Source organism: Schistocerca gregaria, chromosome 1 (assembly GCF_023897955.1).
Source record: "Schistocerca gregaria isolate iqSchGreg1 chromosome 1, iqSchGreg1.2, whole genome shotgun sequence".
In the NCBI taxonomy this organism is placed as follows: Eukaryota; Metazoa; Arthropoda; class Insecta; order Orthoptera; family Acrididae; genus Schistocerca; species Schistocerca gregaria.
The window spans coordinates 257,569,375-257,591,034 of NC_064920.1; the positions used below are offsets into that span (position 1 = coordinate 257,569,375).

At 41.5% G+C, this 21,660-nt stretch overlaps 1 protein-coding gene across 2 annotated transcripts in view; it reads left to right on the forward strand.

The window, feature by feature from the left end:
- The first annotated feature begins 3,508 nt into the window (after positions 1-3,508).
- Positions 3,509-21,660, forward strand: part of LOC126339466 (uncharacterized) — a 154,148-nt gene continuing 135,996 nt past the window's right edge. Inside the window, exon 1 of one of the 2 annotated variants that reach the window (XM_050001634.1) lies at positions 3,509-4,070. The gene's annotated coding sequence lies outside the window, so the exon portion shown is untranslated. Of the gene's footprint in view, positions 4,071-4,307; positions 4,403-21,660 lie in introns of those variants that run through there. The other variant, XM_050001635.1, reaches the window with a different exon arrangement.

The window sequence follows — 21,660 nt, forward strand, 5'->3', positions numbered from 1 at the left end:
GTAAAACTAACAGCAAACATAAGAATGCAAGCATGACTGGTCAGCCAAAGAACTATATGCACCCTCACTCACTGTCCAAATTCGGCACTTCTCACGGAGGTACAATAAATACAAAATAGCAGCGGCAATTTAAATCTAAATTTCAGGAGGTGGCCACGGCTAGGTGTTAGACTTTCCACTTGGGAAATTATGGTAATAAGGTTAGCAAGAAAATTGTGTTAGCTAGCAAAAGATGAGTCATATATATATGTTTGGCTATTTGTTTCACATTTCAAAACAAAGCATTTTGGTGATTATTTCTGAAATGAAAAATTACTTGATGCAAGTTCTTTTCGCGATGTGGAGGTTAGTTAACTTCCAATAACTCATTAGTGTTTTATTTTATAAAAAAGTGATGTATACAACTTCAATCGAAGCAGTTTATATATAGAATAACAATCATGTACTCAACAAGTTTGGGTATGTCATAGATCCCATAACCCACTTGATTGGCGGTTGGGTTTATTTTTTGAATCATCGGTGTGCTTCATTTCAGTTTCTAGTAGTTCATTGAGGAGATCCAACTATACCTTCTTTGCTTTTTTAAAATATAAGGAACCTCAATTCTTATGCTATTAAGCTGCCATACTATGAGCATTCATCCACAATGTTTATATTAACCTTCCATAAATGTGTAGTCTGATTATTCCCTGTTTTCTTACTTTGAGGCTGATCTTATTCTTTAGAGTAATATGATCTGAGACTTTTTAACTTATTTATGGTTTCTGCCAAGATCAAGCTAATACTTGATGCTTAGGACACCTCTTCTCAAATTTTTATTCAAATAATCTTCAAAAGTGGTCTCCATAGGACTGTTCTTTGCCTTTAATCAACTATAAATTTTTGTGTACTTTCTTTGGAGTCAATAGATATCATTACAGTAACCTTAACACTACACAGTGAGACATGTGTGAGCCTCAGCTTCCTTTAACCTGATACATATCTTAATTCATTCACTTTTTTATTCGTTATTGATCATATAAACAATGGAATGAGCTTCATCTCTTATACATAATTCCGGTCCTCATGTAGTTACCAATATACTTAATTATGTAAGTAATCACTGGCGCTTAGTCATACATTTTGAATTTTCACCATCTATACATCTGCAGGAATTCAGTAGCAGTGAGTACTTGGAATGATATTCAGGTAATGTTGTCACAAATTATACTCTTTATTAAAATACACACTGGAATATGAGGAGACTTGAGACCACAGCTAAAAATAACTTATTAGTCTCACGCATTTTAAGTAGACTCCTAAAAGCAGTGGTTTGTTCCATAGAGTAGATCTAACATTGGCTTAGCTGAATTGTTAAGTAAAATGCTTACACCTTTTAAAAGAGTAGCCCATGAGGAGTACAAATTAAAAGATACGAATTTATCAATGTCTTCTGCCACATTGTAAGTTGTTACACGCTAAACAGTAAATGCAGCACTATATTATGGGAGGAAAGTTGCTGCTCACCATATAGCAGAGATGCACAGTCACAGATAGGCACAACAAAAGACTCTCACAATTAAAGCTTTACGCTATTGGGCTTCATCAGCAATAGACAATCCATCCTGGACTTTTCAAATGAAACACTATATTACTCATAGCAATATCGTTGACTTATTTCCTATATATGAGAAATATTCAGATCAATTACATGTATAATGTTTTAAGGTGAACAAACAGAATGGTCTGAAAAATTCACTTTCTTAAAAACATATCGTGGGTTAAAAATAAATAACATGGAAATCAAAAACAATAAATTAATTTATTAACATTCCCTTATTTACAATTTTTTATTGCACATGAAACAGCATGAGCTTGGTATAAAATCGCCTTATGACATTCGACCTCTGTTCAAAAGCTTTCTATTTGCAGAAATGGTTTATTCTACAGAGAAAATATTGCTTGTGCAGATGTTTTACATGTTTAACACAATAAATTTCTTCCCCAAATTCAGTGGCCATAAATACTGTCATAGTTTACATACAACGAATCTGTGAACAACTGTACTTCTTCTGTTTGATACCATAACAATACATTCATCTTACATTTAAGTATTAAGTTCTTAGTGCCCCTAAAAATTTTCTCAGAAATATGAGAAAATTTAATAATTTCCCTAGCTTGATTGGTTTAGTGCTTTTGACATCCTTCATCATGAACAATTGAGTTTTGTCGACATCACTAGAAACAAAAACATTTCTAATGATAATAATAGTAATTTTATTTTCATTAGGCCATTACAGCAATGAACATCAAGCATATGACACAACATAATTCAAAGATAAGAAGAGGCATGTAATTAATACTACAAAATTATATTACATTTGAAATAATCATTTATATCATAGTCTGAGAGAGCAATTAGCCATTCATACAGTTTTTGTTTGAATGCTTGTTCAGGGAGTTCATGTACATATTGTGGAATCTTATTAAATAATTTGTGCTCCAACAGTCGGTACAATGAATTTTTTTGGTTATTTGCCTAGCCATGCTTCGAACTATACACTCAGTTACGTACTTGGAGGACATGTTAGTGATGCATAGTCCGGTATATAATCATGACCTTAAGCCATTGAGTTCACATGGCAAAAAGAAGGTGGTGGTATAGTGACAGGATGTAGCATATTTATATTTGAATCCAGACAATGTGTATATTGAGACCCATCTATTTGAGCAATTAAGCACTTCCTGTATGCTGACCTAAACGGGATGGGATCTGGGCTATTCCTGTTTCCATCTCATCCACATATGTTGGAAAAAAAATTGTTCTAAGTTGTCCTGACTTGTTTTTCAAGTTAAAAAATAATTCATTTCTGCATTTTCCTGCCACACATAGAGTTCTGCAAGCTTTTGTATGCTCATTTAATTTAGAATAAATCTGCAGAAAGACATTTTTCTGTGGACACAATAACAGAAGTTCCTCCAGAGAGCCTCGAAGATTTGAAATAATTTGTGGTCATTGTTACACAGATCTGTTCCTGTTCCCTTTATAAATCACCGTGTTACTGCCTTTACCTAGGATGTGTAGGAATTAAGTAAGGCAAATGCATTGTCATTTTATAATTGGTACTGTGGTCTCACACCCATCAAGTTCTTTTGACCCTTTTTTTTTTGAAATTGCATTACATTTGCAGAAGAATTACTAAGTGTTTGGACTGACAAAGTCACCTTCATTTTTTTTTTCAAAAAGGGGGTATGTTTACAAAGAAGGAGCCCATTGACTCCTAAGTTTGTTTGCAGGATGCAAAGTTGCAAACCTTCCCGTTGCTTTAAATTTACGAGTGGGACAAAATATTCAGATTTAATTTTATTGTACCATATAATTAAATATTTCTTCTTGGTGCAGGTTAATGTGATTGTTTGAGGATTTGAGCTGTAGCAAATATACAAAACACCTTCTTGTCATGGTGCTAAAATCTGTTCACTGTATACACTCAATGTTTTGACCCCAAGAACGGAAATTAGCTTTTGTGCTTTGACCATAGTTAAAATGGCGATCGAGTTAGCGTAATTGCATCGGGTACTGCAAGGAGAGTTTGCCTCTCTATGCAATTTGAATTCCATGCTCAGTCCGCGGGACGTTCCGCCACGTCTGTTCAGATCTGTGAAGTCCGATGCAAATCGATCTCTAGAGATGCAGATTCATCGTGAATGTCGATATATTGTATCGACATTCGGTGAAACGTTTCAAATTTCAATAGTGGCGGCCTAGTTCTCATGCTGTGTTGTTGATTTTGCTTATAAGTGATAGTGGATGATTTGTCTTGGGAGTTTAAGCTATTGCCTTTAATTGGTGTGTTTTACAAAAGTAAAATTATTACGGATCTTTTTAATGTGAGAGTTTTTGGGTGACAAATTGTAATAAAATCTATCTGGTGTTATGTGCCTCCGACGAAAAATTAATGAACTTGGAAATTGAATACAAGGAAAAAACCTTAGATTTTGACGAAATGCTGCATTGCAACTTCAGAATACAGAACGTTGCACGTAGTTGGTACAATGTTTTGTTTCTAAGTAAAATCGTCATCGTTCAGGTACGTATTGCCCAATGTCACTTATTACCAAGTTATGTCGTTTTCTTTGTATCTAACAGTATTCAACAATTGTTTTAAGACCTACACTATTTCTTCCGTGTGGCTTACCGTTTATCTGTTTCATTCCGGACTATTACCTTAAATATTTTCAGCGGACGATTTCCAGTTCCAACCAAGGTGTAATTTCATTTTTATGTTCGTATTACGTTGGTGAAACTGTAATATTCGTTTTGCATCATGTATGTAGTATTCGTTGACTTTTGTGAAATTTAACTGCGGTGTCACATGTTTTCGTGTTTCCAAAATGTAACCTATAGTTTTCTATTATGAAGGTAAGACTAACCATGAAAGAGAGAGGTTATTGATATGTAACGAGTTTTTTTCCCGAAGTAATATTTTAGGTTCCACAGTTATTTGCCTACTCAGTTCATAAGGAATGTATATGTTTTTCTCCTTGGGGAATAGCTGTTGAATGCTAAACCGACAAAAATAGTCCAACAGTGTATACAGAACTATTTTTACACATTTTGGTAATAGGAGTGGTCGGGGAGAAGTTTTTTCAGTTCTCATTTTTTTTTGTGAACTATTAGACATTTTATTTAACTTGATGAATAATCCAAAATTTTAGTTGTGCTATTGTGCAACCCTTTCTTTGTGCTAAAGACAACCAGAATGTGGCGCAGCGGGCGTGTGTGTGTGTGTGTGTGTGTGTGTGTGTGTGTGTGTGTAATCGTTGATCCTTCTGAGGCTGAGGTTGCTTACTGGGCCTCTTGTGAGATCTTGGTGAGTGACATGACTGATCTGTAGCACAGCCCAATGTCTAGGTTAAGTTGGGAGGTGACAATTTGACTGTGAGTTAGCGAAGTCGACAAATGTGAAAGTAGAGGATCTGGTAGTGGTAACTAATTGACCAGTAGTGAAACTTAGTGTATATGTCTGTGTGGTATTGAGAAATGAAAGTGGGATCCAGTATGTAAATTTTACCCCTTTTGAACTGCAGAGGATTGTTTATACTACCAACTTTTTGAGAAAATAAATGTAGTGTGAAGCAGTTGTCTCTTTGCCCAACTTGTTAAGCAGATGTTAACAAAATGTTCGTGGGTGAGTGCAACACATTATTCTTTCAGTACATTTTTAAGCAGTGAAGACTTTCTTTCTTATACTTGAGTTACACCAGAACATTAATCCATATGAAACTATTAAATGGAAATATGCAGAATATGTCAACTTACTGATTTCTCTCTTGGAATGGTTATAAGAGCAAATGTGGCAGAAATAAGTTGTTTTAGGAGATCCAAAGTGTGCTTTTTTTATGGACACCCAAGAACTTTGAAGTTTCTACCTTGTTTACTAGTTCTTCGCCATATGTTACACCTGTCATTTATGTAGTACCTCTATATGTGCAGAACTAAATATATTGTGTCTTTTCAAAACTGAGTGTGAAACCATTTGTAGAAAACCAATCAATGATACTTTCAAGAGCATTGTTTCCTATTTCTGTTTCTGTATGTATGTTTATATTGATTACGATACTAGTTTCATCTGCAAAAGAAGTAATTTTGCTTGTTGTATATTACACGGAAGATCATTTGCGTATTTAGGAACAATAGTGGACTAAATTTGAGCATTGAGGAACCCCATAAGTGATCTCTCCCCAGTCACCATTATGTACCCAGAGTATATTGGTTGAATTACTAAGTACAACTTTCTGGATTCTTTTCGTTAGGTATGAGATTATCCATTGATTGTCACTATATCATCAGTCCCATAAAACTTCCAACTTATGCAAGAGAGTACTGTGATTCACAGAGTCAGGTGCCTTAGGTAGGTTTCAGATAATACCAACAGGCACTATTTTATTATTTAATGCTTGTAAAATTTGGTGATTGAACATCTAAATTGAAATTCAAATTGTGATTACCTGAGGATATTATTGTTGCTCAAGTGAGATACTCGTCTAGACTACATTACAGTCTCAAAAATTATGGAAACTGATGTCAGCAATGAAACAGGTTGGTAGTTATTGACATCTCTCTTATCACCTTTCTTAGATATGTTATTTATTTCTCGTTTTATCTGCCAGATACATTTTACAAAGAGGTGATAAGATTAATATAAATCACAATAAACGTTTGGAACTTACAATGTGGAAACAAATTATATCGGTTATTACATTAGTTATGGCAGGGAAACTACATTATCACAGTAAATGGAAAAAAAATCTCACAAATTCAAGAAAATTAATTACACAGTAACATTAAGGTTATGGGGCCATTTCCTGACTTTGTCCTTTAACTTGTGGACCGACATCAGAGAGCCGTCTCTGAAACCATGAATGTTACAAACCAGAAGATGGTCCATTGTTTGTACCTCGCCACAGTCACAACACAAATCCTATGTATAGCCCTGTTTGGTTGTTTGCTGTCTGCATCATCCAATTCCCGTGTGAAACCTGTTTAGAGCCGACCAGTGTTTCCTGTTGAGATTGAAGACTTCAATCCTTTTGGTTGGGCCGTGGGTTAGGTGATGGTTTTCCATGCCGCCTTTTCTCAGACCCTGCGATGCATTCTTCCATTCGGCATTGAGACCCTCTGTACCCAATGTTCTGCTCCAGATGGTAGGTTTCCTGGACTTGAGTCTCGTGGGGCCCCCCATGTCTGCATGTATGGGTAGCCTTAGGTTTGCTTCAATTTTATCTACTGTGTCCTGGGTTGCTTTCTCTCTACATATGGAAGCAGGAGCGATGTTTGCCAGCACCAGAAGCCACTCAAGGGGGGTTGGCATGAGAGTGCCTGTGACGGTTCTCAGAGTGGCATTTATTTGTACATCTACTTTTTTGGTGTGCAGGCTTCTGCTCCAGACTGGGGCACAGTATTCTGGAGCACTACACACCATTGCCAGTGCAGCGGTTCGTAGAGTGGCAGCATCACAACCCCAAGTGGTGCCTGCCAGTCTGTTGAGCAGGTTATTTCTTGTCTTTAGCTTTTGGGCAGTATCAGTTAGGTGTTGTCTGAAAGTCATGCTGTGATCTAGCTTAATACTGAGATATTTTGGGAAATTCTCGTGGCTTGACAGCTTTACCATTTATAACCAGGCGCAGTTCCCTTCTTGCTTCCTTGTTGTCTAGATGCACAACTGTGTTTACATTGATTTTTAGATGCCATGTGTCGTAGTATTTTTTCAGTGTAGCTAGATCTTCATGTAGTGTTTATTCCAGGTTTCCAAATGAGTTACTTTGCACTGTAAGAGCTAAATCACCTGTGTAGGCAAATTTACGCGAGTGCAGACCAGGCAAATCTGCTGTATAGATGTTGGAGAGCCAGGGAGCTAAGACTAATCCTTGTGGAAGACCATTTTTTAGTGTATGGCACTTGCTGGTTTCACCATTTAATTTGACCCAGAACTTCCTTTCGCTCAGCATGTTGTTCATGAGCTTCAACAGTGTTTTGCATTTGACTATATTTGCCAGTTTTAACATGAGACCATTTAGCCATACAGTGTCGTACACTGATGTCAGGTCAATGACTATTCCTGTTTTCTTCTTTTCCTGAAAGCCTTGTTCAATGTGAATGTTAAGTGCCAGCACCTGCTTGCAGCAGCTTCTTCTTTGTCTAAAACCTACTTGCTCTACTGGTAGTTGTTCCTCCAGTACTGGTTTAAGTCTTTCCAACAGTATCCTTTCAAACAGTTTGTAGGTTATGCTCAGTAATGAAATTGGCCTGAAGTTCCCTGTGTCAGTTCCACTCTTCCCTGGTTTAAGAATGGCAATGATTTTGACTGCTTTCCATTCTCTTGGGATTTCACAGGTTTCCATTATTCTCGTGAATAGCTTGTCTAGCCATTTCAGCGCTTTTGGTCCAATATTTTTCAAAAATTCAGGGAGGATGTTGTCTGGTCCAGCTGCCTTCCCTGCCCGTGTGTATTAGAATGCCATCTTCACCTCTTCTTCTTGGACTGCTTCCGTGAACATGTCGGCTTTTTTTTTCACATTCCTGCAGTGCCACAGCCATCTGAGCTTTTGTTTTTCCTTTGCTCAGGAGTCACTGTTATCTTGGCGTTATCCCTGAGTTTCTTGCTGATTTTGTTTGGGTGGATACTGGCCTTTGCTGACTTCCTGTGGTTGGCTCCTCCCAGCTTTCTCATGAGACTCCAGCTTTTACGGCTTGAATGTGTGAAGTCCATTTGTTCCATCAGCATATGCCATCTTTGTTTTCGTTCCTTGTCCAGTAGGTCGGTAAGAGCCTGGGCAGTGCCCTCATCTTCTGTTCTGTTAAATTTTTCCAGTAGGTTGCTGCATTCTTCAGACCAGCATGGGATGTGGTATTTTCTGCTTCCTCGGGGGATATTTTTATGAGCTGCGTGAATGAGTAACTTATAAAAGTGTGCATAATTTGCAGCAGTAGGTGGTATTCTCATCATCGTTTTCTCCACGCTTTCTCGATATGCTTCCCAGTTGGATTTTGTCAGATTCCAATGTGGGATAGGAGGGCTCGTTCCAATTTGTAGCTGTGGGCCTATTTTTATTAAGACTGGGCAGTGTTAGCTTCTAGGCAGGCAGTTTAATACTGTCCGTGATGCTGACATTACTGCTCCTGTATTTGTGCTGGACATGAAACGTAAGTCAGGAGTAGTTTTAGTCTTCCATGCACTCGAGTGAAAAGTGGGCTTATCTTTGACGTCATACAGAAGGTGGTAGTTGTTCGTTTCAGCCCAGTCTGCCAAACAGACGCCATCACTGTTCTTGTTATATCCCCACTTGAAGTGATGAGAGTTGAAGTCTCCTATGTAGACAGAGGGGTAGAGTATCACAGGGAGCATGAATGGAGGACAAAGAGATGGAGGGTGGCTTGTACACATTAAATACCGTAATGTCGTTTATCTTGATTCCCGCAGTGAAGTCGTGGCTACTCTTTATTTTTGATGTGTTGCTCAACATGTTGTTCCTTACCAGGGTGGCTATGCCATGTTTTTCGTGCCCAGCATAGGCAACTGTCGTGAAGCCTTTGATATTGGAGATGTTGTCATCCATTAGGTGGGTTTCTTGCAATGCAAGGACGTCCAATTTATTGTCATTCATGATTTTGGTCTATAGATCTCCTTCCACTCCACTGTAACCTTCTATATTAACTTGACACACAATCAGTGTGTGTTTCATCTTTTCTTAGTGATGATTGCGCTTACGCTGCTTCTTGCATATCTGGCTAGGCCGGGAGGCACAGAGGCGTTCGGCCATCACTAGGTGCTGGCATTCAGTTTACTATTCACACCTTGAATGGTAATCCAGGGCAGGACTAGGACCAACCAGCTCACCCCCTCTTAGGTGTTTGATAATGGCATATTTCAGACTCTCTGGAAAAATGGTTTGAGATAGTGACATTACATGTTTCAGATAAGACTGGGCTTATCATATGGGAACAGGTCATTAGTACTCTATTAGAAACTCCATCAGAACCAGATTAGCTTTTATTTTGTGGAGAGTGTAGACTTCTGACCTTGCTGCAAATTAGTTTGTTTCAAAATGATCTTTATTACGTGTTACATTTGCTGGGCACATAAGTTGCCAACCATATATTATAGCTGTATATTGAATTCAAATAATGTGAGACCTACCAGTTGTATCTGCATCTACTGCATATGTAATCCACAAACCATTGTGATGTGTGTGACAGAGGGCATTGTACCACACATAAGGGTTTTGGATGTAGTGAACAATGTGATCTGGTGGCATATTCTTTGAATGGTGAAATCCCGTGTTAAGTTTATGGGAATTGTGATGTTTTTTATTTTTACATTTCAGTTGTCGATGTCAATAACAAGTAGTATGTTCTGCTTATAATAAGTAATTTATTACTGTGGGTGGCGCCTGGAGGCCCCCTTACATGATCTAACAATGTTTGTGTCCTGCTTTGCACATTGTACATTGCCCTCTAGTGTCAAAATACTTTGACATGATTTACAAAGCTTGGAGTTTCCTTGAACAGTGAGGTTAAATGTGACAGACTTGTTGGTAAGGCTGCACATGTGTTTGACAAACTTGGGGGAAGCCTCTAACAAAATTAACAAACAAGTTTGATTCTTTACAGGAACATCTAGATTGTGTCATTGCTAGATCTCGGAATATAAGTCTAGTTGAGAAAGTGATCCATTGATGGGAACAACTGCTTTTTTGTGTTCTAATAGATGACCTGTGTGTTTTTCTTTATAAATTGGTGACAGGGTGAATTTTGGTGTAGCTTGTGGTCTAGGTCAGTTTGATTGATAACGTGGTGAAACCAATATGTTTGTCTTTTTTTGTATTGTTCATTCAGTAGTTACTTGTATGGCCTTGATTGGAACTCCAGTTTTCCCATGAGATAGCAATACTGGCTCAAAACTGCATTTTCTTTGGAGGTTCAGTTATTTTGTTGGATTTTACTTTGTTAATGTTTTAATATTGTTTCTGATGTCAACCATTGATTGTCCATTAACACTCATGACTCTTCTATGTTAGTGACATCATCAATCTATCGGCATAATGTCAGATTATTCCTTAGTCCCAAGGTTTCTCCCTGTTCAAAATGTGTATGAATATGGGAAGGATGGCTTCTTAAATACGTCTACACACAATAATTAGTATTCATGGTCCCTATGTGAGTGATATGTTAATGATTACAGTATATTCTTAGATTTTATGGCTATAACAGCCTCAGTAGTTTTGAATTCTGAATAAATTCTCTGTTTACAAGTTAAGTCATTTTGTATAAAACTTTTGAGTTTTCAACAGCTGTCTCTGCCAGCATCATCAGGAGTAAAACCTACAGACTGCCAGGGCTGCCACGGTGCCTGTCTTACATTGGTGCGATAGCAGAATCTGTGACCTTCCGGAAGGATTGAAGTGTTGCATGTGGGGAAGGCGAGTTGGACAGCTTGTAGCTGCTTCAATATGCTGCATTACCAGTGACATCAGGCGGCATGAGGGGCCAGCACTGTGTTTGAAACTGTTGGTGCCACCTTCCCATAAGTGTCAAACATTAATGTTGCCATTCACTCTATATCTAAAGCTCCATGCCATACCTCTGGTCTCTGTTAAAAATTGTTAAGGTTTATTCTAATCTTGGTCGTCTCTTTTGTAATGGAAACCCGAGACGGTGACGTATTAGCAAGACTCTTGCCTTTTTTAATTTTATTCCGTGTCAATTTTCCAGGTAATGTTCAGCTATGGCTGTCTTTTCAAGCTTCCTGTCTTTATAACACGTTGTTTGTGCTCAACACAACACTCAGCAACAATGCGAATAATTTGATCTGTGTAGGTGTTACCACATTCACAGGGGACCCATACACATTGGGCACTCGAAGAGCTATGTTGTCTGTAGCTGGGTATAACATATCCCATTTTCATCCTCACCCCTTTGACATATAGTTGGTCCTTACTTTACGATTAAGTGGATTAGGAAGAGCTGTGGAAAACACATGCACTTTTATAATGTGTGAATTACATAATGCACACAAGAAACCATTGTACATGGCAGATATAAATTATTAATTACCAGCCTCTCATAAAGGATTGATAAAAAAGATTGTTTAAATTAAAAACTTTACAAATTAATTTTTGGTCGTTATGTATTTTACACTTTGTGGAAATGCTTGTGGAATGTGCACCTTTGTTTAAAAATTTACATCAGCCAGGAATTGAACCTGAGCGTCATGTTGCAGGTGAACATTTTGCCACAGAGCCTTGCAGCCCTACAAGAAAATGATTTTGCTTTAGGTTACCATACTAAATTGCGGAGAAAATGTCAGTCTATTTTCTCCAAAAATTTTGAGAGTTTCATTGAACTGCTTTTAGCAGTTGAAATTTGATTCTGAGTCTGATATATTTAAAAATTACAAATAACTGTCAGGTGGTCTCCTTGTCAGGCACAGATTGAATGTATCACTTCAAATGTCTGACATGGGTGCAGGATTTGGTTCTTAGGTGGGTCGAGGGGCATTTCTGTTTCTTACTTTCCTCCCCCCACCACTCTTATCACCATAAAAAAAATGAACTCTCTGCCACTGCACAACACTGCCAAGAGACCAACAATTTTGTTCTGCAAAAGTGCTTCGTGATAAATCACCCCATGAGCTACTGCGTTTCCCTTCAGAAGGTAAGTGAAAGAAGCATCATGCAGCATTAGCCCAACAGATGTTTTCCATCTCTTGAGTGAATAGAGGTCTTATTTGCAGTCATAGATGTGTGCCTGGGATCATCAAAATGAACTTTTGTCTGGTTCAGATTCATTAATGACATTTTCATGATCTGGACTCATGGCAAGGACAACCTTTGTTATTTCTTCCATAACCTCAGCACCTACTCTCGAATCTCCTTCACCTGGTCCTTCATGCCATCTTCCTCCTGGAAGGAATACACCAGATCGATCCTACCAAATTAACCCAGAGAATTATGTAATGTAATTTGCCACAGAATATTATGATCATGAAACCTTACAGATTAGCACTCGTATCCTGTTGGAATACCTTCTCCTTAAGGCTCTCCACCCCCAAGCATGGTTTTCCAAATTCTTAGCCTCTAATATTGTAAGTCACATGTTAACAGTTTAACTAGTTCATTATTTCCTGTGAGAAAGTGGATTTTATTCTCAGATATAATTGTTCAAATTGCTTTCAGTGCAGGGGCATGATAGTTGGGCTTGAGTATCTCCTGCAACATGCTAGGCACAGGGGCCCTTAATCCTACCCCATTTGTCAGCTGCAGTGGTTATCCCTCTTTCACTCTTTTTTTTTTTAAACTGCTTTTTGTAGCTGTTAGCTCTTTTTTTCTATTGCAACTGAGGCTAATAGTTGAACAGGTTTTTATGTTTCCTTCTAGAGAATGATTTCTATTCTCATCTGTAACACTTTGACCACAGTGGGTAGAGGGTTGGACAGTTGTGAGAGAGATGTGCTCCTGCCAAATGCGGAACCTCGAGGGACTCTCAATTCTGCCCACTGACTTACTGGCATGTTTGTTACTCTCACCTTGTTTTACTATTGTTAGTCCTGTTGTTCTCATTATATGTGGTCCTATTGTTATCGTTATATGTGTAGCTATCTACATCTACATCCATACTCCGCAAGCCACCTGACGGTGTGTGGCGGAGGGTACCCTGAGTACCTGTATCGGTTCTCCCTTTTATTCCAGTCTCATATTGTTCGTGGGAAGAAGGATTGTCGGTATGCTTCTGTGTGGGCTCTAATCTCTCTTATTTTATCCTCATGGTCTTTCCGTGAGATACACTTAGGAGGGAGCAATATACTGCTTGACTCTTCGATGAAGGTATGTTCTCGGAGTTTTAACAAAAGCCCATACCGAGCTACTGAGCGTCTCTCCTGCAGAGTCTTCCACTGCAGTTTATCTATCATCTCCGTAACGCTTTCGCAATTACTAAATGATCGTGTAACGAAGCACGCTGCTCTCCGTTGGATCTTCTCTATCTCTTCTATCAACCCTATCTGGTGCAGATCCCACACTGCTGAGCAGTATTCAAGCAGTGGGCGAACAAGCGTATTGTAACCTACTTCCTTTGTTTTCGGATTGCATTTCCTTAGGAGTCTTCCAATGAATTACAGTCTGGCATCTGCTCAACCGATGATCATCTTTATATGATCATTCCATTTTAAATCCCTCCTAATGCCTACTCCCAGATAACTTATGGAATTAACTGCTTCCAGTTGCTGACCTGCTATATTGTAGCTAAATGATAAGGGATCTTTCTTTCTATGTACAGCACATTGTTACAACCTCTCGATATACTACAGCATCATCCGCAAAAAGCCTAAGTGAACTTCGATGTCATCCACAAGGTCATTTATGTATATTGTGAATAGCAACGGTCCTACGACACTCCCCTGCGGCACACCTGATATCACTCTTACTTCGGAAGACTTCTCTCCATTGAGAATGACATGGTACGTTCTGTTATCTAGGAACTCTTCAATCCAATCACACAATTGGTCTGATAGTCCATATGCTCTTACTTTGTTCATTAAACGACTGTGGGGAACTGTATCGAACGCCTTGAGGAGTCGAGAAACACTGCATCTACCTGGGAACCCGTCTCTATGGCCCTCTCGTGGACGAATTCCGCGAGCTGGGTTTCACACGATTGTCTTTTTCGAAACCCATGCTGATTCCTACAGCGTAGATTTCAAGTCTCCAGAAAAGTCGTCATACTCGAACATAGTATGTGTTCCAAAATTCTACAACTGATCGACGTTAGAGATATAGGTCTATAGTTCTGCACATCTGTTCGACGTCCCATCTTGATAACGGGCATGATCTGAACTGCAGAGTTTCCTCATGGGTCACTCCTTCGAGTCTGTGGAGGAGTTCCTCAAAAAATTATGCTGATTCTTGTTGTATTGTTGATTTCGTTTACTTAAACTTATGGACTGACTTTTTTCGGCTTCATAAACAATTTGTTTTTATCTGTTATTACTTTTATGTTGTAATTTCATGTACAGACACGTTGCATTCCATGAACTTGGAGATTTTCTCCTCAGTTTGGTCCTACGGAAGACAAATTGAATAAATATGATAACTATAGCGTCACATTTGCTTGCTCATTGATATTGGAAAGAGTGACGGAAATGACTGTGTCGTTAATTTATACAGGCAGTGGTGTAACTCTGATGACGCTACTATCAATGGGTTTTCGCAGTGTTACTGCATAACATTCACTGTGAGTATCAGAACTACTGTCAACCACGGCACATAAACACTGTTGTTACCGTGTCTGTAAATTAACGTATCTGAAATTTAAAGTAAATGAAATACTCGTGCTACATCTCTTATAGGAACAACTTATTAAATTCATTCAGGCCGTTTACTAATATCATCTGATGTGAATATTCTTCTGTTCTTACATGACATTTGTACAACTTTTCATCGGTATTTGATAATTAGGAATCGGAACAATAGTTCGTTCCACCCGTACCTGGAAAGTCTAGCAAAGTAAACTGAGAACATCGTCAATATGAAGTACAGTTGATATTACATTTTTTTTTCCAACAAGTGATTGACGCTCTATCAGTTATACAGGGGTCAACGGTATAGTAAAGAAACTCAAATCTATTACATTCCTTCCAGAGAATATTGACGTTATAGCTCCATTATCAGCAATCACACATAACCGCTTCCCGTTGAAAGGTCCGTACCCAAGGACTAGAAAGTCGCAGAAGCCACACAAACACACAAGAAAGGAAACAGAAATAACTCGTTACATTACAGACCGATATCACTTACGTCGATTCCCAGTAGGATCCCGGAACGTATCCTGCGCTCGAACACAATGAATGACCTCGAAGGAAACAATCCATCGACAAACAGCACGGATTGACATGTACTTGTGAAGCAGAACTGGATCCTTATTCACAAGAAGAAATGAATGCCGTCGACAGCGGATCTCAAATTGATTCCATATTTCTAAATTTCCAAAAGATTCCTTAACACGGTTCCTCAGAAGTGGCTGCTAACCACAATGGGAGCCCGTACATTATAGCCCAGTTGTGCGACTGGAGCCGGCCAGAGCGGCCGAGCGGTTCCAGGCGCCCCAGTCCGGAACCATGGGACCGCCACGGTCGCAGGCCCGAACCCCGCCCCGGGCACGGATGCTTTCTCACATTTACTATTACAGAATTGCCTAAAAGGAATTATTTATATCATTACTGTCTTTCCCTCACATCGAGTTGGTGGGGATGAGCCATGTGAAAAGCATCTTCCTGCAGATGAGCCATGAGGGATGCCTCATCTGCTAACTGGCCTACCAACCAGCCCTGACCAGTATGCTTTCCCCTCTCTTTAAGTTGTGCCTCACCTCTTCCATCAGTGCTTCACCTTTGCCACTCCTACACCCCTCAGGGGTCACTCCTACAGTCTTTCCGCTCCTGGGATTGAAATGACTCCTTACCCTCTCCTTTAAAACCCACATCCTTTCATCTTTCCTTTTCCTTCCCTCTTTCCTGACGAAGCAGCTGCCGGTCGCGAAAGCTCGAAATTTTATTGTGCCTGTCTACTGGCGCTTTCCCGCTTGGTAAGTCTTGGAATTATATATATATATACACTCCTGGAAATGGAAAAAGGAACACATTGACGCCGGTGTGTCAGACCCACCATACTTGCTCCGGACACTGCGAGAGGGCTGTACAAGCAATGACCACACGCACGGCACAGCGGACACACCAGGAACCGCGGTGTTGGCCGTCGAATGGCGCTAGCTGTGCAGCATTTGTGCACCGCCGCCGTCAGTGTCAGCCAGTTTGCCGTGGCATACGGAGCTCCATCGCAGTCTTTAACACTGGTAGCATGCCGCGACAGCGTGGACGTGAACCGTATGTGCAGTTGACGGACTTTGAGCGAGGGCGTATAGTAGGCATGCGGGAGGCTGGGTGGACGTACCGCCGAATTGCTCCACACGTGGGGCGTGAGGTCTCCACAGTACATCGATGTTGGCGCCAGTGGTCGGCGGAAGGTGCACGTGCCCGTCGACCTGGGACCGGACCGCAGCGACGCACGGATGCACGCCAAGACCGTAGGATCCGACGCAGTGCCGTAGGGGACCGCACCACCACTTCCCAGCAAATTAGGGACACCGTTGCTCCTGGGGTATCGGCGAGGACCATTCGGAACCGTCTCCATGAAGCTGGGCTACGGTCCCGCACACCGTTAGGCCGTCTTCCGCTCACGCCCCAACATCGTGCAGCCCGCCTCCAGTAGTGTCGGGACAGGCGTGAATTGAGGGACGAATGGAGACGTGTCGTCTTCAGCGATGATAGTCGCTTCTGCCTTGGTGCCAATGATGGTCGTATGCGTGTTTGGCGCCGTGCAGGTGAGCGCCACAATCAGGACTGCATACGACCGAGGCACACAGAGCCAACACCCGGCATCATGGTGTGGGGAGCGATCTCCTACACTGGCCGTACACCTCTGGTGACCGTTGAGGGGACACTGAATAGTGCACGGTACATCCAAACCGTCATCGAACCCATCGTTCTACCATTCCTAGACCGGTAAGGGAACTTGCTGTTCCAACAGGACAATGCACGTCCGCATGTATCCCGTGCCACCCAACGTGCTCTAGAAGGTGTAAGTCAACTACCCTGGCCAGCAAGATCTCCGGGTCTGTCCCCCATTGAGCATGTTTGGGACTGGATGAAGCGTCGTCTCACGCGGTCTGCACGTCCAGCACGAACGCTGGTCCAACTGAGGCGCCAGGTGGAAATGGCATGGCAAGCTGTCCCACAGGACTACATCCAGCATCTCTACGATCGTCTCCATGGGAGAATAGCAGCCTGCATTGCTGCGAAAGGTGGATATACACTGTACTAGTGCCGACATTGTGCATGCTCTGTTGCCTGTGTCTATGTGCCTGTGGTTCTGTCAGTGTGATCATGTGATGTATCTGACCCCAGGAATGTGTCAATAAAGTTTCCCCTTCCTGGGACAATGAATTCACGGTGTTCTTATTTCAATTTCCAGGAGTGTGTGTATATATATATATATATATATATATATATATATAAAACAGAAAGAAACTTCCACATGGGAAAAATATATTAAAAATAAAGATTCCAAGACTTACCAAGCGGGAAAGCGCCGGCAGACAGGCACATGAACAAAACACACAAACACACACACAGAATTACGAGCTTTCGCAACTGGCAGTTGCTTCGTCAGGAAGGAAGGAAGGAGAGGGAAAAATGAAAGGGTGTGGGTTTTAAGGGAGAGGGTAAGGAGTCATTCCAATCCCGGGAGCGGAAAGACTTCCCTTAGGGGAAAAAAAGGACAGGTGTACACTCGCACACACACACACACACACACACATATCCATCCGCACATACACAGACACAAGCAGACATATTTAAAGGCAAAGAGTTAAGGGCAGAGATGTCAGTCGAGGCGGAAGTACAGAGGCAAAGAAGTTGTTGAAAGACAGGTGAGGTATGAGCGGCGGCAACTTGAAATTAGCGGAGGTTGAGGCCTGGCGGATATCGAGAAGAGAGGATATACTGAAGGGCGAGTTCCCATCTCCGGAGTTCGGATAGGTTGGTGTTGGTGGGAAGTATCCAGATAACTCGGACGGTGTAACACTGTGCCAAGATGTGCTGGCCGTGCATCAAGGCATGTTTAGCCACAGGGTGATCCTCATTACCAACAAACAGTGTCTGCCTGTGTCCATTCATGCGAATGGACAGTTTGTTGCTGGTCATTCCCACATAGAAAGCATCACAGTGCAGGCAGGTCAGTTGGTAAATCACGTGGGTGCTTTCACATGTGGCTCTCCCTTTGATTGTGTACACCTTCCGGGTTACAGGACTGGAGTAGGTGGTGGTGGGAGGGTGCATAGGACAGGTTTTACACCGGGGGCGGTTGCAAGGGTAGGAGCCAGAGGGTAGGGGAGGTGGTTTGGGGATTTCATAGGGATGAACCAAGAGGTTACGAAGGTTAGGTGGACGGCGGAAAGACACTCTTGGTGGAGTGGGGAGGATTTCATGAAGGATGGATCTCATTTCGGGGCAGGATTTTAGGAAGTCGTATCCCTGCTGGAGAGCCACATTCAAGGTCTGATCCAGTCCTGGGAAGTATTCTGTTACAAGTGGGGCACTTTTGGGGTTCTTCTGTGAGAGGTTCTGGGTTTGAGGGGATGAGGAAGTGGCCCTGGTTATCTGCTTCTGTACCAGGTTGGGAGGGTAGTTGCGGGATGCGAAAGCTGTTTTCAGGTTGTTGGTGTAATGGTCGAGGGATTCAGGACTGGAGCAGATTCGTTTGCCACGAAGGCCTAGGCTGTAGGGAAGGGACCGTTTGATATGGAATGGGTGGCAGCTGTCATAATGGAGGTACTGTTGCTTGTTGGTGGGTTTGATGTGGACGGATGTGTGCAGCTGGCCATTGGACAGATGGAGGTCAACATCTAGGAAAGTGGCATGGGATTTGGAGTAGGACCAGGTGAATCTGATGGAACCAAAGGAGTTGAGGTTGGAGAGGAAATTCTGGAGTTGTTCTTCACTGTGAGTCCAGATCATGAAGATGTCATCAATAAATCTGTACCAAACTTTGGGTTGGCAGGCTTGGGTAACCAAGAAGGCTTCCTCTAAGCGACCCATAAATAGGTTGGCATACGAGGGGGCCATCCTGGTACCCATGGCTGTTCCCTTTGATTGTTGGTATGTCTGGCCTTCAAAAGTGAAGAAGTTGTGGGTCAGGATGAAGCTGGCTAAGGTGACGAGGAAAGAGGTTTTAGGTAGGGTGGCAGGTGATCGGCGTGAAAGGAAGTGCTCCATTGCAGCGAGGCCCTGGACGTGTGGGATATTTGTGTATAGGGAAGTGGCATCAATGGTTACCAGGATGGTTTCTGGGGGTAACAGACTGGGTACGGATTCCAGGCATTCGAGAAAGTGGTTGGTGTCTTTGATGAAGGATGGGAGACTGCATGTAATGGGTTGAAGGTGTTGATCTACGTAGGCAGAGATGCGTTCTGTGGGGGCTTGGTAACCAGCTACAATGGGGCGGCCAGGATGTTTGGGTTTGTGAATTTTAGGAAGTAGGTAGAAGGTAGGAGTGCGAGGTGACGGTGGGGTGAGGAGTTTGATGGAGTCAGGTGAAAGGTTTTGTAGGGGGCCTAAGGTTCTGAGGATTCCTTGAAGCTCCGCCTGGACATCAGGAATGGGATTACTTCGGCAAACTTTGTATGTAGAGTTGTCTGAAAGCTGACGCAGTCCCTCAGCCACATACTCCCGACGATCAAGTACCACAGTCGTGGAACCCTTGTCAGCCGGAAGAATGATGGTGGATCGGTCAGCTTTCAGATCACGGATAGCCTGGGATTCGGCTGTGGTGATGTTGGGAGTAGGATTAAGGTTTTTCAAGAAAGATTGAGAGGCAAGGCTGGAAGTGAGAAATTCCTGGAAGGTTTGGAGAGGGTGATTTTGAGGAAGAGGAGGTGGGTCCCGCTGTGATGGAGGACGGAACTGTTGCAGGCAGGGTTCAATTTGGATAGTGTCTTGGGGAGTTGGATCATTAGGAGTGGGATCAGGATTGTTTTTCTTCGTGGCAAAGTGATATTTCCAGCAGAGACTACGAGTGTAGGACAGTAAATCCTTGACAAGGGCAGTTTGGTTGAACCTGGGAGTGGGGCTGAAGGTGAGGCCTTTGGATAGGACAGAGGTTTCGGATTGGGAGAGGGGTTTGGAGGAAAGGTTAACTACTGAATTGGGGTGTTGTGGTTCCAGATTGTGTTGACTAGAATTTTGAGGTGTTGGGGGGAGTGGAGCTGGAAGTGGGAGATTGAGTAGATGGGAGAGACTGGGTCTGTGTGCAATGAGAGGAGGTTGAGGTTTGTTGGAAAGGTTGTGGAGGGTGAGTGAGTTGCCTTTCCGGAGGTGGGAAACCAGGAGATTGGATAGTTTTTTGAGGTGGAGGGTGGCATGTTGTTCTAATTTGCGGTTGGCCTGTAGGAGGATGCTATGTACAGCCGGTGTGGATGCGGGAGAGGAAAGATTGAGGACTTTGATTTGGGATAGGAGTTGACGGGTGTGTTCATTGGCCGAGTCGATGTATAGGTGAAGGATTAGGCGGGTGAGGGCTATGGATTGTGCTGTTTGGAACTGGTATAAGGACTGATGGAAAGAAGGATTGCAGCCAGAGATGGGAACTTTAAGTGTGAGGCCTTTGGGAGTAATGCCAAATGTCAGACAAGCCTGAGTAAATAAAATATGGGAGCGTAATCTGGCTAGGGTGAAGGCATGTTTGCGGAGGGAATGTAAATAAAATTTAATGGGGTCGTTGTAGGGATGTTGTGAGGTTGACATGGTATTGGTAGGTGGAAAGGGTAATATGAGGTTAAAGTGAAAGTAAAGAGAGATTTATATAGGGAGAGATAAAGGTGTGAAAAAAGTCGAAAAAGTGTTGGTTTGAGATGAGCTATGTTGATCACGTGCTGAACTTAGGTTGGTGAACAACAATGGGTGCAAAGGTTGGGTAGTTATGTTGTCTCCAGATCACGTTAAAGGGTGGGGAAATTCAAGAAAATTTCGAGAAATTCAAGAAAATTTCGACAAAAAAATTTTTCGAAAAAAGTTTCGAAAAAATGATTTGCGAAAAAATAAAATTCGAAAAAAATTTTTGAATAAAATCTCGAAGAATATGTGTGTAAATGTATTCAAAGGACTGGTTATATACTGGCAGGTTATGATAATGAGGCTAACAATTGTTTGATGAAGAAATAATAACGTGTAAACCTGTGGGAAGCTGCTAGAAAATGATCGGTTTTGTGGGAAAAACGGGAATGGAAATAAAACGAAAGTTGTTGAAAAAAACTGAGATGGTTGTGTAATGGGTGAAAGGAACTGAAGCTGTGAAATAGTATTCACGAGTTTACACGAAATGTTTGTAAACTTGGAACAATGGATTTTATAGCAGCGGTTATGTTGAAAGCGTTGAAAATTTTAGGTTATGGTTTGGAAGTAAATTACGTATTATTGAGTATAATTAGGCAGGATAAAATGTATGGTAGATTACGGAAAAATGGAAGATGAATACAAAGTGGAACTTCTTGTACAAACGAAAAGAGAAAGT